The sequence below is a fragment of the Meleagris gallopavo genome, chromosome 5, assembly GCF_000146605.3.
Source record: "Meleagris gallopavo isolate NT-WF06-2002-E0010 breed Aviagen turkey brand Nicholas breeding stock chromosome 5, Turkey_5.1, whole genome shotgun sequence".
Taxonomy (NCBI): Eukaryota; Metazoa; Chordata; class Aves; order Galliformes; family Phasianidae; genus Meleagris; species Meleagris gallopavo.
In genome coordinates, this window is record NC_015015.2 from 6873913 (window position 1) to 6891834 (window position 17922).

Sequence of the window (17922 nt, forward strand, 5' to 3'; positions counted from 1 at the left end):
TTTTTTTTAATTCTTTTTTTTTTCCTTCTCCATTCTGAAGTTTCTTAGAGTATCTTCAAGTTTCTAGAAGTATCACACCAGAAAGAAAGGATCATTTGAGCAGTCTGCCTGTAGAGACCTATATTGGAGCTTAAGATGCTGTCCCTATGGCAGTGATCACCAGAACAGTAATGCGGCTCACAGAGACTAACAAAGAATGCTGGGAGTGTGGTTAAGAAGACCGATGGCTGTTAAGAGCTCTGTTAGCTAACTGTAGGGTAAGCTGGTTTTTAGATATCCAGAATTGGATGGCAGTTTGCTTTGGACAGAAATAGCACGCTAAAAGCAGGGAAATGTGTTTGTAACTTGTCAGTGTAGCAAATTAGCTTGACTGTTTCTGCAGGTGTGATTTCCTGAGGACAAGATATAAAGAGAAACGAATGAAAGTGAAGACATCTGCTGAGGAAACACTGGAGAAATCTGGGGGAAGTATTGCAGGTGGTGTGTTACAGGAGTGACCAGAATGCCAGTGGGAAAGAAGTTTGTAAGAACTGAGTTATCAACTGTGTGAAAGGGAACCAACAGGATACATTGATAAAACATTGGTTTTCAGCTTTGACAAGAAAGCTATTTTAAACTTATGCAAGAAAATGATAGAGATGTGGAATAATAAGTTCTCAGAAGAATCTCTAGAATGGCAAAAAAAAAAAGAAAAGAAAAAAAAGAAAAAAAAAAGGATGGTTTCCATCCTCATGAACAGTGCATTCTGTGAGGTTAAATATGAAAGGAGTGAGAATAACAAGGTGTCAGGTATATTTAACAGAGGAAAAGACAATTCCTGTTGAGTTGCACGCTATTTGTGCATGTATGTGCCTGGCAGTACCATCCTAATGAAGGAATGTGACCAATCAAACTGATTGAATGCTATGGCCTTAGAAGTTTCAAAGATATGAAATTCCACTGAGCTTTGTGAAAAAAGATGAGTGGGAAGACCCGATGGAATATGCTGTGACATACTGCAAGTCCATAGTGGGAGCTGTTCTCCATAGTAGAATCTCACCTGTTTTGCTAGAATAAAACTGTGGGGAGAGAGCTGAAATGACTTGTTAAGGTGAGAGCTGGGGGAAAACAATTCTTAGCAAGATGAAAAGACAACAGAATATCTTTTAATGGGGAATAAGAGTAACGGGACTTTTTGGCAACTCAGTAGAGAGAATGAAAGTCTGGAGGGTAATTGAGGTCTTGGACTGGATAAGAAGGACTTCTCAATAAATGAGTGAATGATAGTGGACAATTAAATGCATTGATCACTTTAGGACACATTGGAAGTTAAGGAATACTTGAGTCTTCCAAACAGACAGGAATCACGAATAGCAATAAATTAGAAGTGATAGGATATTGTGATCCATCAACTTATTTGGCAAGGGAAAGCATGATAAAAGCAGATTGGAGAGATCCTACTTAAGCAAGAGTGAGTTAAATGAGTGGTGTTTGGGTGAGGGAGAGAAAAAAGTGTCCTAAGAACTAGGTACTCCACGAAAAGAATGACTGCTGATATAAAATTGTAGCTTATGGATCAGGCTAATATTTGAAAAACAATCAGTTGTTTTGTGAAAGCATATACATAAGTTGATCCAAAAGTAATGCCTCCTGCTTATTTCCATGGAAACTACAACAGCTAAGAAGAGCACAATAACACTGAATGATAGAGCAAATTCTCTACAAAACATCAGTTTTTTAACATAGTCATCACCATTAGCTATGCTTTTTCCCCAATGATGAACAAGAGCCTGCATGCCGTGCTCATAAAAATCTGTACCAGTGGAAGTGACCCATTGTCATCACTGCTGAAATGCATCACTCACCACCTCACTGTGCTCACATCCATTGTTTGGTCTCCATAAACATTCAGCAAATCTCAGTGGGTGCAGATTGTTTCTGCACGAAGGAATTTGCTGGTAAACCACTGCTTCATCTGTGCTTCCATGTCAGATGCCATTTTGCCAGACTGCCCTTCTGCTGCCATCTGTCACGCAGCAACAACATGTAACAGAACGTAGGTGGGAAGGTTCAGCCTCTACTGCCATACCACCAACATCTGCCTCTGACAACGTGGGCCAACATAATAAAATAGGAGGCATTACTTTCAGAGAAACACTCATAATTCAAATCGAGGCAGCTGCCGTCTAGAAATTAGCGTTGGTATGTCTGGTTTTCTTTTAATTAACTGTCCCTGCTTTTTGCAGCTTATGTGTCTAGCCTCCTCCTTTGAGCAAATTCACAGGTGGAGGAACAGAAGAAGACACAGCCGAGAAATGATTTTTGTACATGCCTTCATTTATTTGGTAGTACAGCATTTATGAAATGCAGTGCTGCTATGTAGAACATTTTTTGTGTGCCAGTGCTAATCTCATTTTATACAAAAAGTGTGGAAAAAGCTGACAGATTTCCAATTAAATGGCCTTGAATATTAATCTTGTCAGGTTTAGTTACCCAGTTCTGATCTACCAGCCTTAACTAAATAATTAAGTTAAAGGGATATTTGCAGCAAATGTTTATTTGTTGTTCACTTGATAAACAAAAGGTTGTTTCATTGATTGTTAAAATATTTTTTTCCTTACGTACCTTCCTTTAAGATATTCTAGATACCATAGAAAATATACCATGAAGTATATATATATATACGTGAAGCTGCTTTGGATTTGTTTTTGAGAGATTGTCCCTCTTTTATGAAGGAGCAGCATGAATTAGCGAAATAGGTATATCCATGTTGGTAATGCTAACTGGAAAATATGCAGGTGGTTTAATTTGGGACGAGTACTTTCAATGTGCCCAGACCACACAGCACTGCTCCCACCCCAGCAGAGTTGTACTGCAATCCTGTGTGACACATCTATTGTCATCACAGCTTTGTCTACAGAAGTGTGTAATACCAGGTCCTCTGGAAGTGAATGGATGTCACTTTGTGGAGAGGGTTTTTATCAGTTTTATTGAAATAACAGCTTAACAGTGAAACCTCGCATAGGCATCGTGGCATTAGAGCCTCTCTTTTAACCTTCATTATTGGTCATATTTTGTTTTCAATTAAACTCTTTTAACATGATGGCAGGCAAAATAAAGGCCTTAAAAAGGCATTTTACACTAGACTCACTGTCTGTATCTTTAGCATGATTTTTCTTCCAGTGTGGCCTAAAATTAAAGGCTTATATATGTATTTGGGAACTCTGGGGCTTTTTATTTTTCTTAGTTTAATATTATAAATTAAATTACAAATTATGTTCATTCTTATAAAAACCTTTTTCAAAATCCTGGTGGGTGAAACCTGTTTACCACATCAGGAATATAGCTATTTTGTGTCTGGTGGATTCTTTTAAAGGAATTCTAAATTTCTGAGTACTCTAGTACTGAGTACTCTAATTTCTGACTAGCAGTACTTTGGAAGAACTTATATCCTTTCTTGTGAATTGCTACTATGGATAAGGTTTTTTAATATTTGGTGATAAACACTGACCTCACTTCACACAGGAGATAATCTGTGTGGTGCCCACAGAGCCTTACAGAAGTGGGCAGCCTCTTAGCTGGGTTTGTAGCTCAGAGGGGATATGAACCAACTTCTTGTGAGCTTTCTCTGGGGCAGATACTAATCTCTGTATTTATAGGACGTCATTAATATTTAATAAAATTCAATGTCATACGTCTAGTTTAAAAATGCTAACTTTATAAGAAAAAAATATATTTGAGAAATCTTAAATAACTGTCTTGTGTATTGGCCATGGTAGCCTCTATTTCATTTGGTTTGCCATCTAAACACTGCGGTCTACTCACAGTATTTTTGATATTTATTCTTGTAGTTCTGTAACCCTACGTATTACCAGTCCAAAAGAATTATTCTCATTGCATAGACTGAACTTCAATTTCAGTTCATTTAGGCTGCTTTTTCTTAGATACAAGCAGTTCAGGTCCCACGTGTGTGAGCAGGAAATTTGTGTTAGAACCTGAAGGTGTGATTAGCACACTGAAAAAAGTTAAAGTCCTGCTGTGCCTGTGAAATACTGTCTGCTCTGCGTTGCCCTGCATGAATTGGCTTGGACTGAAGGAAGTAAAGGCACACCAGCACACCTTTGCCCTTAATTAGCTGGTACGTGTGAGAAGCAGTCTTTACTTTCCAGGGAAAGACAAGTGTTGATGTGGGTTACGTTGCTCCCATTGAGACTGTCCATACAGTAATGCCATGAAACAGAGATGTAGCCACTGTGAGTTGTTTGTAGCCTGGGGCAAACACACACACCTTAACGATTTGAGGGTCTTTGTTCATTCGAACATATCAATGTGGGATAGAGCAGTGTATTTCATATCCTAACTAGTAAACGCAAGCAACTTTGTTATCCGCTCCCTACATGCTCTCTTTCTGTCCTTTTATCAGCTAGCTCCATAGCATCCATTTGGGAACTACTGAGGTGTGCTTTGCAAGGAAATTTCAAATGAAAAAATAGAATTGCAATGAATTCCAATTGTTTGAACACATAGATGTTTGTCTAGACATCTTCTAGTTGTTGGGTGTTTTTGTAATAATAAAAAAGCTGAGTTACTTGGGATCTTTCCAATGATTAAAGAAATGCAGTGTGTATGTCTGTATGAAGTTAAAATGAGTGATTACCACGATGTGATAATAGATAACCGTGTGATGCTATGGCAAAACACAGTTGAAGATATGTTGAAGACAGTGAACTCATTTTATGTAGTATAGAAAAGTATTCATTAGATTTTATCTACAAGTTTCTTTTTTATTCATCATAGAAGAATGTTTCCATGCAATGATAATACCAAAAATCTAATTTTTCTTTCTATTTGGAGCTTCTGGTTGGACAAATTTGGTAAAGAAAGAAGATTTTGGAACAGCTGTTCTGTTAACCACCAGTATTTTTGTTGGTTTTAATTTCATTTATTATAACTGGCAGCACTTTTGTTAGATGACAAAGAACTTTTTAAAAAGCTTGAAAATAAGAGGTTTGTGTGTTATTTTATGAAACGTGTGTAAATTTTGAAAATAAGAAGGCAGGCAGTGGCTATTGCTTTTGAGTGTAGCCTAGGTTTTCAGACCCTTTGAGATGAAGGCTTTTGTATCAAAGACATCTGTAGAATGGTCCGAAGGAGAAGATAGTACTTCTGTCTCTGCAAAGGATAAAAATTATTCTTGTGGAGAATAAAAGTCAAAGCTAAGATACTCAGGTTTGAAAGCTGTTTTGTTAAAACCATGTAAAACTCTGTTTACATATTAAATTTATTTATGAATTGTGCCTGTTATTAAGCTCATTAAGGATAAAAATTCAAGACAAATTCATTTGGAATCTCATGTATTATCTGGAAATATGAAATTGGTATCCAGTTTTAATTAGTGCTCACAAAAGTGTTGCAGCTTTGGAAAAGATTCAAGCTGTGTTTCATATAATAAAGTGATGCAATTCAGAACTAACTACGAGTCAGTAAAACTTTAATAATTCACCTGTAACACTTCCCCACTGAGTAATAAAGGATATCATATAAATGATAAATAAAAATATATAATTAATAATATTTAATGTAATACAGAAAGTTAGCTTTATGTCATTTTCTTGTATGAGACTAACTGCTGTTAAAATTGCATTTCTAAAGGTTTGTCTTCTATCCTTGCCTTAACATTTACTTTGTTAGGAAGCTCCCTAGAGTCAGTGGAGCATTTTTTCTTTCAAGTGGAAGAGAACATGTGTTTTACATCATTTAAGGAATAGTGTGTGTGTGTGTGTGTGTGTGTAGTCTTTACTTGCTTAAAATTCACAGGCTTTAATATAATTTATAACTTTGACTCTCCAGTAGTAGGTGTTAACAACCTCAAATGAATGCATTCTTAAAATTCACATTTCTTCCACCTGTCTGATACTGGTCAGGCATGGTGTGCCTTTAGATGCTACCTCTGTATTTTAAATTCATTTTGCTTGAAAATACAAGAAAAGAATTTCCTAGAAAAAAATGATCAATCGGAAATGGCTTATTTGCTTGACTCTTTCTCAAAATACCATTTTTCTTTCTCTTTCCCTGTCTGTAACTGTTTTTAATTTTAACAATCATTTTAACACCTCTTCTTACCAGTGTGTTCTTTGTTCACTTTCTACGTATTACAAGACCAGTAACATAATTTTATCCAAAATTACAGATACTGTTCAACAAAGACAAAAGTAATGCTGACTTGAAAATATTTTTATTTTTTTGGAAACCTTTCAACCAAATTTTTTTTTTTTAAATCGTGTAGAACATTTGGTAATGCAATTTATTAAACAGAAGGATTAAATATTTCTTTGCACTTACAACAGTATTTCCAGAATCCCTTATGTGAATACTATGTTAAGTCCATAACTGAAAAATGATGCATATTTGGCCTGCGTTTAAAAAGGCATGTGTGTTTATTTCTGATGTACTTGTACAGACTGCACGCTTCGTGTTAATATCTTGCAATATCATAAAGATATTGTTGTTTTTTGTTGTTTTTGTTGTTGTTGTTCCTCTCTTTCTGCAAACTAGATGTAAAGTATTCACCTGCTTCATTTTCTATAAACATAATTGCAAATTTGCCAAGTCTGAACTGTTAACACTCAGGTTTTTGTAGATGTGAGCTTATTCTTTTACTCTCAAAGAGAGACTGTACATTTTCAGCAGTTTCAAAGCTGAAAATAATCCTCCATTTACTTTGTAGATAGAGGGGACAAAGGTTCCATAAGTTTCTTTTGGAGAACAGTAAGCATTTAGGCATCTTGCTAATGTTTTGCCTAAATCTATTCTAAGCGAGCGAGGAAAGCGAAGTAGGAATAGCTTTGGCTCTAGTGCTGTAGCTGTAGCAGGAATAGCTGGCTGATTAGTGACAGTAGGGAATGAACTGTGCCTCAACAAATGATTACTGAACAACCCTTTGTTTCTGCTCCATTCAGAAACAAGGGGAAAGAATTAGAGGGTTTGTATCCTTCAAAGTATCTTCCTGCAGTGTTCTGCCCGATCTTTCCGATACTGACGTTTGTATCTGAATTTGAGCTGTTTCAATCCAATTATCACTTGGGTTGTAGCAGGATTAGTAAGAGAAAAGGAGTATTTCTTTCTTGATGTGTAGAGCTCTATTTGCCATGTATAGAAAGAACTCTGGCAACTAAATTAAACCAGACCTTTGCAGAATTTTTTTTTTAAAAGGAAATTCTGAACTTTATTTCTACTTTCTGAGTAATACTTTGGCTCAGCAAATCTTCTAGACTCCCAGCTGTGTCTCAGGTCTGCCTTTTAATTCCCATCAGCTCTGCTTCACTCTTTGAGATGCTCTGCAGTGATACCCCTGCAGATTTCAGGAAAAGGGGTAAGCCAAGAAAAGCCAGAGTCAATAGCTGTGACTTCCCTATGTTTGCCTCTTCTCAAGTGTCATTTGGGAGGTTATTCAGCTTGGTGGACAGAGCTATATTTTTTTCTTGTGTCCCAGGCAAAGCATAGCAGGAGACAGAGCTGGGGTGTATCTCACAGTGGTACATTCTGTAGCTGGGAGACTGCTGTAAAGCACGTAACAGTTCTGACTGTAGCAGAAGTGTGTTTGATCTTTGGTATTTGGATAAACTCCCAAATGTATCACAAGGCTCGCGGAGGCCAACCTTCCCTGCAGGATGGCCTTGTTATATATCAATTAAATAAAGGAAACAACTAAGTTGTTTGGTGCCTATTTAGGTATGAGTAAATTTTTACGCCCTCTGAGAGAACTTTCTGTGAATGTTTCTTTGCTATCTAATTCATATAGCTAAAAATTCCCTTTCTCAAAGTTAACCTGAGCAACCATTAGTTAATTTTGTACAATCTTCCTGAACCTTGAATCCCATAACATGCATGAAAACCATCATGCAGCCACCACAAAAACTATACCATAAAGGACCAAGGAAAGGAAATTGCTATCAACATTTCTCAGTCTAGAGATGAGATTTTTTTCATTTGCCCCTGGTCCATCTTTGAATAGAGCTGAAATCTTTTGGATCCCAGGGTAATGTTATTCTTGTTGGTACCTGCTGGCCTGCATCCTTCTTTAGCTATTTTTCCACTCAGTTGAAGAAAACTCTCTCTTGGTGAAAAAAAATATTTATTTCCCTATAGTCATAAATTTATTCTGCCTTCCTTGGTGCTGTTCCATTGGTGCTGGAACAACAGAGTGAAAAGGAGTGCAGGAGTATAGGAAGCATCTAAAAAGAGATGCAGTGGAAGACTATATTAATAGAGTAGAAAATGCTGCTGTCTAAAACATCTCCATTTAAAGAAACACATCACTGAGAGGCTAGAAAGTAGTTAATTGCTAACTGAGCATGAGCGCTGATTATATCATGTAAATATGGTAGTCTTTTTGTTTCTTGTTTTCTAGATAAGTATAGTTGCCAGTGCATAGCAATATACTGGGTGGTTTTTTTTGTTTTTTTTTTTTGAGTTTTGTATTAGTGTACATTTGCCTGTACACCTGGAGTTTGTTTTTTTTTTTTTTACCCCAATGCTTTTGTTTTCTTTCATAGTAAGACTAAGTTGTGACACTAGATTTGAGCAAGAAGGCCTCCCAAGAAACCAGAAAAGCCATGATGCATTTGGAAGATTTAGGCTATATCCTTTCATTGGAAAACCAGGACTAGAGTTCTTTTTAGAGCAGTGAGCTGTTCTAACATGATATAAACCAACCTGGCTTTGCTGGGGGAGTGAGGAGGAAGAGGTGAGCAAAATAATCACTAGCATTGTCTTCTTCCTGCACCTTCAGCTTTTTGATATCTTTCTGACCACTGCAGAGAACTAGATGCTCTGATAGGTTATTTTGTTGGCTGTCATCTCCAGAATGCTTTGGGGGGGTTTCACACTTAACACTGCACTGGATAGATCAGTTGGTGAAGGTGAGACCTTTTTTTTGTCAGCAATTTCATGTGCATTTTGCCTTTGTGAAGCACTGCCCAGGGTTTTTTTTACAAAAACAATGACCTTTATCTTTCCTTTTTTTGCTTCCTTTGTGCCCTGTGATTATTCCACAATGCTGAAAAAATAGTTAAGTTTTGCACCAGATAAACACTGATGTTAGCACTGATGTTAGAGTTCTATGCTGGAAACAGTTTGTTGCATGTTTATTCCTGTCATGAAATAGTCAAATTCACACTTAAAAGGGATTCCTGAAATTGTCCACACTGTTTTGTGCAATACATTGTCAGTCCAGTGCACATGCTCTTTGATTATCATTTAATCCTAAAATTATCATTATTAATTTGCTCTAGAACCCACAGTTCCTCTGGAAGAAATGATCAGTAAAGGAATTGTAAAATTATTATCAGAGGAACAGATAATTGGATGTTTTACGTAAAATCTGCAGGTGTTTGAGCTTTTTACGTTTGAATGAGCAGAGGCTCTTAGCAGTGTTCCTGCATTTATGTTTTAAATGCAAATTAGAAGAGAAATTATGAACTTTTATTTAAGGTTGTTTTCTTTTTCATGTCTTTTTTTTTTTTCTCAATTCAAAAGAGAACACAGCTTAGGCAGGCTGTGCAGAAGTGTGAGAAAGTTAAGAATGCGTTTATAAAACATTTCTATACGAGTTGATTTCCAGATACGATAGGTTAACCATAAAGCTGTTAACCAAGGGTTAAGCTCAGTATGTTTCTCTGGCTGCCGAGTGAAACAGGATGCAGTGACTACATTGTCAGACTGCTGGTGTGAGTGCAAACAGATGAGGAAATGCTGGATCAGGCACTTCAGCAACTTGGGCTGTTACCGAGGAAACCGTTTGCGTCATACTTGCCAGCAATTAGCTTACAGTTCTTTTATTTTTGATAGTGTTGCAAGCTGAACTTGACTGTTACAAAGGAAAAGGCTGCCTTCATCTCCAACTGTTAGGTTGTGGCTGGGCTGTGGCTGGCGCTTGTGAGAATTTGTGAGTGTAACTTGGGATAAACTGCAGTTATTTCAACTCTCCAGCCCGCTGCTGCAAATAAGATTGAGTTGCCCTTGGTTCTGACAATGTGCAATCACATTTTTTCTTTTCTGAGCAACTGATCATTCCTAGTTAATGAAATTAAGCGCTGCACAGGTTTCACCAATGCTTCAGGTTTCCCCACCTTGTCTAGCAGTTGCGTGTACAGAAATGTTACATATCCATTTTGAAAACTGTTGTTTTCGTATTACTCGAGGCTTAACCTCTGAAGGGAAAGATTCTCTTCCTAATTATATATATTTTTCCTGTATTGATGAAACTTCAGCAACTTTCAGTGTTACCTAATTACTGATTTAAACCAGTGAGTGTTGCAAACAGTGTGTGTTTTGTCTCAGAAAATCATCATTCCTTCTGCATTTTGCTTAAACTGTGAACGAAGTCACAGTGGCTTATGTGGTTTAATATTGATGTATGTTTTTAATATGGGAATTGCCCTATGGCTGCCTATGGGAAGTTAGTTTTTAGAGGAAAATCAGGCAGTGAGAAGCACGTTAAGCCAAGAATATTTGTTGCTGTCTTTACCTTTCTGTTGTTGTTATGTGAATAAACAAACTGCTGTTAATAGTATGTAGTTGCAGGCTAAACCTGTTCAGATGTCTAGCACACAGTACACATGTTCCTGTGTTTGTATTAAGCTTAATAAGTTATTATCTTTTTCATCTTTGAGCACTAGGATTTTCAATTTACTTTGGAAGAAGCTGTCCAATTTTTTTTTTTTAAAGAAGGTGGTTTTTTTTTTTTTTTTTCCCATAATAGTGACAGACAATCACCTGGAGCTGTATCTGAAGTCTATAGGCAAAGCTGCTTTAAAAACAAACAAGTAGGAGAACTTAAATGAGAGGCATGGAAAGATTGCTGTGGGTACCTCTGGTTCTGCACAGTTGTGGTAGATTAGATTAACTTGTCCACGAAAGTCTAGCAGCCTGTGTTTTGGGGGGCATTTTTTGCACTGTATACAAATGTTGTCTCTACTTAGCTGGCCGTTTGGATTGCATTGCACGCTGCTATTGGTCTACCTGCACTGAGATCTTTCTATGGGATTACCTTTGTTGTAGTGTTATAAAAATATTTGGGGCGGGTGGAGTTGGCTGAAGCACTGAGATGCTGTTCCAAAGGAAGAATGAATGCTTTTGCTATTAGTTTGAAATGGTTTCACTGACTTGTCCAGCCTCACTAACATATGTTGTTGTGTGTGGCCGTTGCTTTATTTGGTGTGCATTCACCGTATCTCCACCTCAAGTTAGAAAGTTTTACCATTCAGGGCAGTGAGTACTGGGGTTTAAATCTGTAGTTAACAAATGGCTGATAGAGGTGTTAATAAAACGGGACCCGGATATCTGAAGTTCATGTGAATTTTGTTGTTAATTTTATTTATTGAAGTTATATATGGAAGTATTTATGGAAGTTATGGCGCTGACAGATCACAGTTGGATTCTGTGAGTGTATGTCTAGGAACTTTGCCATTTGTTTAGGCAAATGCCTGCAAGTTATGCAATGCATCAAACATATGGAATATTTTGTTTTATCCTCATTTAGTCGTTTTGCCCTCTAAGCCTTGTTATCATCTTCAGTGAAGGATGTGGAAGTTATATGACCACATTCTTATTTTTAATGTTGTTTGATTGTCTCAATTTAATCATCGTTCTGGCACTTGTTATTTTCAAAGTGCTTTGTAAGCTAACAATAGTCAGTTATTTTCTTTCCCAAATTTCATATTGTGAGCCTGACTGTATATACACATTTCAAAAGATCAGTTGGTAATAACAGATGTAATGGTAGTAAGAGTACCTGGTAGTATCTGGCAGTATCTGGTGTGTAATCTTACAGGCAGTATGGGAAGGGACTGTGTTTTTCAGCAAAGTCTGTGAAGTTCCACGTGATTTCTGGAGAAGTTTTTGTTGTACATAGATTATAGATATGTCTGCTGTAGTCTCCTAAGTGCATAAGTCAGCTCATCTCACACTGTACCTTCTATAACTTTCAGAACGTCATTTAGGAGAATGCTATGAAAGAGAAAATGGTCTCTTCCATCTTCCTGTGATTGTGATTCTTACTGAGGTTAGCAAATCTGTAAATTGTTCTTTGGAACTCTTACACTGTGCAGTATTATATAGAAAATTGCACTGAAAACAGCAAGGAAGTGACCGATAGTCCATTGTTTCTTTGCATGGCTGAAATAGCCAGCACTAAGATCACCTACTGCAGAAACTTTTGTGTGTCAGGAATATTTTCATGTTTTTGAGCAATGCAAGGAGTATTTTTCATCTGTGCTTTCTTTCCTGATATTGTGGTTACAAGCTTAAATGATCGTTAGAATCATCTGTGATGATTTTAAAATTGTTTTTCCCACTGTCACATTTGAATAATATTCTTCCAGACCTTTTTATTTTAAAGCCATCTGTGCTAGTTACCCTGTTTTGTTTCAATTTAGTCATTAAAAGCAATACAAGTCGTGATGTAAATTTACTTCTGTTCACCAGCCCCTTTCTCCTAATTTTAAAATCTCTGTTTACTCTAAGTAGAAAGCTTCTCTACAGCTCCACCCCGAGGAAACCCCAAGTTTAGGCTGTAGTAAAAACTGTCAGTGGACTACTTTGTTTATTTTGGAGTTTTTGAGAACAAAAACTATGGGGAGTTACTGAAAGACATGACTTAGCCACCTCTAAAAACTTCCAGGTGTGTCACACATTTTCCTTGTGTGATTTTCATGTTCATATATTGTCTGTGTCCAAATAAATGATTATTTCGCATTTTTATCAGTGTTAATTTTTATCTCTATCAGTTTGGCATCCATGTAGAATCTGAGTCCTTTATTCAATGCAACTTAACAGTTTACTTAAGTCCTGTGGAATGGAGAGCTCTTTTCTCATTGCCTTAAGTATCAGTTGCGGGTGATCTTTCTGGGTCATCATATTGCACTATAATTTTCTCCAGGGATGCTAATTTTATTTAAATAAATTGATTTAAAATGTCTTCTGTGTACGGCAGCTGTTTAGAGGAGATGTTTACTAAGACGCATTCTGGAGGCAGGGACTCCAAGGATATTTAAGATCAAATTATATTAATAACTCTTCCATACCTCCCTGTAATTTTGGGATGCTGAACCCTTTAGAATATGTCTCTGATATCTTCTGTGTATGGTTTCCCACCCTGCCACATTTCCAGCCTTCCTCATCATTCCTTCACCCTTTGATTTTAAAGCTAGGGTTGTTTTTTTCTTTAGGTTTACTTTTTTTCCTTTTGGCTCTTTTTTTTATGATAACACCACCAGCAGAATTAACTTAAATTTACAGTGCAGCTTTTCTTGGCTGGGAGGTATGGTACAATTGCAGTACAAATTGTAATTAAAATTTTAAGTTCTGGGGTCAGAGCGTACTTGGTGATAATTCTCTTGATGCAGAGATCTATGTTCAATCTAGATTGATCCTTATGTAGTCATTACCAATTTTAAAAAGTACTTTTTTGACCTTTAAACATATCTTTTCTAATCTGACCCTCTCTGCTTTAGTATTTCAGTTCCCTGAGTGCTTTGTGACACTTGCAGTGATGGAAGTGGTCCTTCCCAGTACCATCTGCTCATTCCTGCCCTGACTCTGTCCCTCTTTGTGCTGACACAAGTGTTCATGAGACTGCACAATGAACTAAATTGGGGAACTAATCCATGTTAAAACTAATCAGTTCTTTTTTGTAGTTCCTTGCCACGTGTCTGCATGAATGCTTTTGCTGCATAAGGGAGGGAGTGACACAGGGATGGGAATAAGCAGCTGGGGGAGGACAGAACTGCTACTTTATTGTGGCAGTGCTGACTTGTGCTGGTCTAAGAGAAATAATGGCAGTGCAGTGTAAAGAATGGATGTGTTAGAGCTTCCCACCAAATCATATGGAATAGCATTCCCTCAGCCCCCCAAAACCCCTGTTCTCTGTTTCTTGGGTGTACTGCATGTTCTGCATTTATCTTCTTGAAATAAAAGGAGCAAAAGTCAGTGTACACATTTAGCCTTGTGCACTAAGTGGAGCAGAGGGTTCCTTTGAAAATCAGTTTAAGATTTTGTGGTAATAGATGGTATCATACTACACTCACGCGTAAGAACGGAATGAGCTGATAAAGGACACAGGTGGAATCAAATGCTTTCTTATACCTGGCTATTTAGCTCTCCTTTAGATTAGTGCTTTAATGCTATCATGCTAATGTGAAACTCTTTCACTATTTCAGAATGAAGTAAATTGAAAACATAAAACTGGCACGGTACTCGGTCATCTTCTGAGTCTTATATTCAGCAGTTCATCATGCTCCCATCTGCAGTACTAAATATTAACTTGGTAATGCGAAAAAAAAAAAACAAAACTTTTATCTCAGAAAGTGGAAGTCCTGAGTAAGTTAGTACAGCTTTCTCACTTTGATATTGCTAGATGTTTTGATGATTTTTCTGCCTGTTTTTCGAGTAGTTGAAATTCTAGAAAAAGTTAGTTATACAGTAAGAAAGCTTCAACTCAGTTCTCTACAGTAACTCTCCTGTGAGACAGGACTGAACTTCATGGGACAAATAATTCTCATGATTTCATTCCTGCAGCTTCAGAGTTCTGTTAGGTTTGTAATCTTCTGTAATATGGAATTGTGCAATCTAATAACATGTCACTTAGTCTTTTCATAACAACTATGAATCTGTGCTATGTTCACCTTAAAGAGATGGTTGCCTGTTTGTTCTTTCTACCATCCCAGTAAAATCTCTAATGTAAAAGGCATTAGCTACTGTTAACGTTCTTTGGCTGGAGGGGATGGGAATGGAGAAATGCAAATAAGTGCACTGCGCTTCTGACTTCAGCTTTTGAATAATTCATCTGTTAAGGAGTATATGCAAATGATTCCATCTGGAGTCCTCTGTTCAGGCCAGGGGTTCCTAGCACAGGAAAGGTACAGAGCTGTGTTGGATTGTGTCCAAAGGAGGGCCACCAACCTGATCAGGGGGCTGGAGCACCTCTCTTATGAAGAAAGATTGAGGTAGTTGGGCTTGTTCAGCCTGAAAGAGAGAAGGCTCTGGGGAGACCTTACTGTGGACTTCCAGTACTTGAGGGGACCATATAGACAGGAAGAGGACCGACTTTTTACATAGCTTTGTAGTGATAGGATAAGAGGTAATGGATATTAGGAGGAGATTCCTTATTCAGAAGGCGCTGGCACAACTGCCCAAAGAAGCTGTGGATGCCCCATCCTTGGTGGTGGTCAAGACTAGGTTGGTTGGAGACCTGGGCAGCCTGAGCTGGTGGGAGGCAGCTCTGTCTGTGGCAGGTGGATTGGAACTGGATTTTTTTTTTTGAGATCCCTTCCAACCGAAACCATTCTATGATCTGCTTCTATTGTGAACTTCTTGAGATCTTTTTTCTACCTTATGCTCAAGGTTTATTCTCAAAGAGAGAACCTTGTGAAAGCACTTGCAGTTCTGCCACTTTGAGATGTTATATTTGTACATCTTTATGAAGTCTGAAATATTATATCTTGTACCGTGCAACTAACAATCGTTTCTAACTCAAGGACCGATTCTGATCACCTAATTAAGGTATGGTGGTTTTCTTGTTTGCTTGTTTTTTTAATAATGCTGGGGAAGATAAAGTAGAAATTTGCACTTAAGTTGATATTTAAAAAAAAAAAAAAGTTGATTATATCAATGATTGTCAAAGATTAAATTCAAGTATAGGAAAAGTGAGAGGAAAAAACATGAAAGGAACAATAAACTGGAGAGAAAATGTTAATTGCATAAAGAAGAAATATGATTATAGGTAGAAAAAGCATAAAACTTGCAACTGCTGTTTTGTTTAATTAAGTTTTGGTTTGGTTTAAGTTGAAATAACAAGCTGAAGCTTGATCACCTTGATAAGTCTTGGTAGTTTATCCTCTATGCTGCTTATTCCTATCCAGAAGGTGGAGTTAGAATACTTTTTAAAATACTACGTAACACTAAGGATTTAGCAGTACTTGGGGTTTGATCTATTTTGTTGGTGTCTGTGCAAGACTATCTGTTCTACACAATGCTCTGTGAAGTATGAAGAGCGTGCAAGGTCTTCTGTCACTGCTCTGTGAGATTTTGAAATAAATGTGCCCAGATGGCAGAAATATACTGGACAATAAAAAGACATTTTAACTGAGTAAATTGTTAGAAATGTATTGCAAGAAATAGGTGAGAGCAATGATTCATTGACCAAGAGTTAGGCAACTGCTTTTGAAGAGCACAGAAGTGTCCTTCATCAGTCATCCGTTACGATGACTACAAAAGGAGGTAATGACACTACACCATCTTAAGAATTACAGTGGCTGCAGTTTGTGATATCTGTATTTAATGCTGCTTGCAGTACAACCGAGGCAATTTGCAGCATACTCTGAAACCTTCTGAGGAAATTGGGTGAGTGTGGGTGGATATTTTGTGTTGAATTCCATTCTGCCATTAATCTTTTTGACTAATTGAACATTTGGAAAAGTAGCCTATAATGCTTAAGTATTTTGCCAGTGCTCCTTTTGAAGTCGATCAACTGTCAAAAACAGAACATTTTATGAAAATTACCCTCTGTTTTTTGTAAGTGGTCAGTGCTGATAGGGATCCAAAACAAGGTCAGAATAGGCAACTCCAATCTTATCTCCCTTCCTTATCTTCCGTACTACATGGAGTCTCCAGTCAAAAATTTCTCTTCCTTGAATGTTAAAAGCTTTGTTCTACATGAAAATGTATTGTGTGTTGATTGAATCAGTTAATTAATTAGCTAAGTTTCAGCCCTGTGTCATTTGAGGAAAATTCTTTCATCTTTTGGTCAGAAACATGCATTGGACAAGTGATTTCACAGTGCTCTTAAGTGTTATGCTGTATTGGTACTTAATATAGCTCAATTAAAAATAACGTTATATATAGAGGGTTATAGATATAATTTTAATAGATTTATATTTATTAGACTTTAAATAAAATGAAGCTTGATTCCTAGTTTCAAAACTTACATAAAGTTTACAATAAGCTTCTTTTGCTTAAACAGTTATAATCCTTCTTAATTACCATTTTTACACACTGAGCAACTTACTTTTCCAGTTTTCAAAGTAGCAGCTCATTTTCCATTTCCTGAGGCAATTAATTAAAACTGTTTGTGTGATAGCGAGAGTTAACATTGTTTAAGCATAATAGTCTGAGTCAGTCTTATGGGTGTTTGTAATAACAAGTTTCCACATCACTTTTTTAAAGCACTGATATAATTTTCTTTTTTTTTTTTCATTGAAGCGTTAATGAATTTAACCATTCCATTCTGTAAATTAGTCATCATTTCTTTTCTACATAGCTTTTTCTGGTCTTAGCCAATTCATTTTTGTAGACTCCAGGTTGATTTCCCTCTAAATAACAGCTCTTCTATTTGTTAAAGCTTTAATCCTAAACTTGAAAATACAGTCCTTCCAAGAAGAGAAAGCATCTTTAGCGATGTAAATTATTTCCAAAGTTCATTTTCCAGAAATAATTTCCTGTCTCCTGTTTCACCTTCCTCTGAAATTCAAATAAATGATGCTATCCCATACTGTCAAACTTCTGTATTTGGAAAGAAATGTTTACTCCCTTCCCACAGATGTTGTCCTTTGTTTTAAGTTGGAGATACTTCTGTAAGTTAATTTACAGTTAATAAAACCCTGTATTAACATACAACCTTAATATTTTGTAAATCTTAATAGGTATGACTGCAAGAATTTTATCACCACTAAAATGTATGCTAAGAAGTGTATGTGCACATACATGTGTGTGTGTGCAGTCCCTGTCATAGGTGGTGTCACCTCAGTACCTTTTGTCATGCTCGTACATCCCTGGTACCTTTGTATCAGTTGGCCTAGTTCAGTTAAATTTGGCAGAGAAGAATCATCTTGAATAATATAGTTCCTATATGCTTCATGACAATCAGTAGCCAGCAAGTACTCTTGG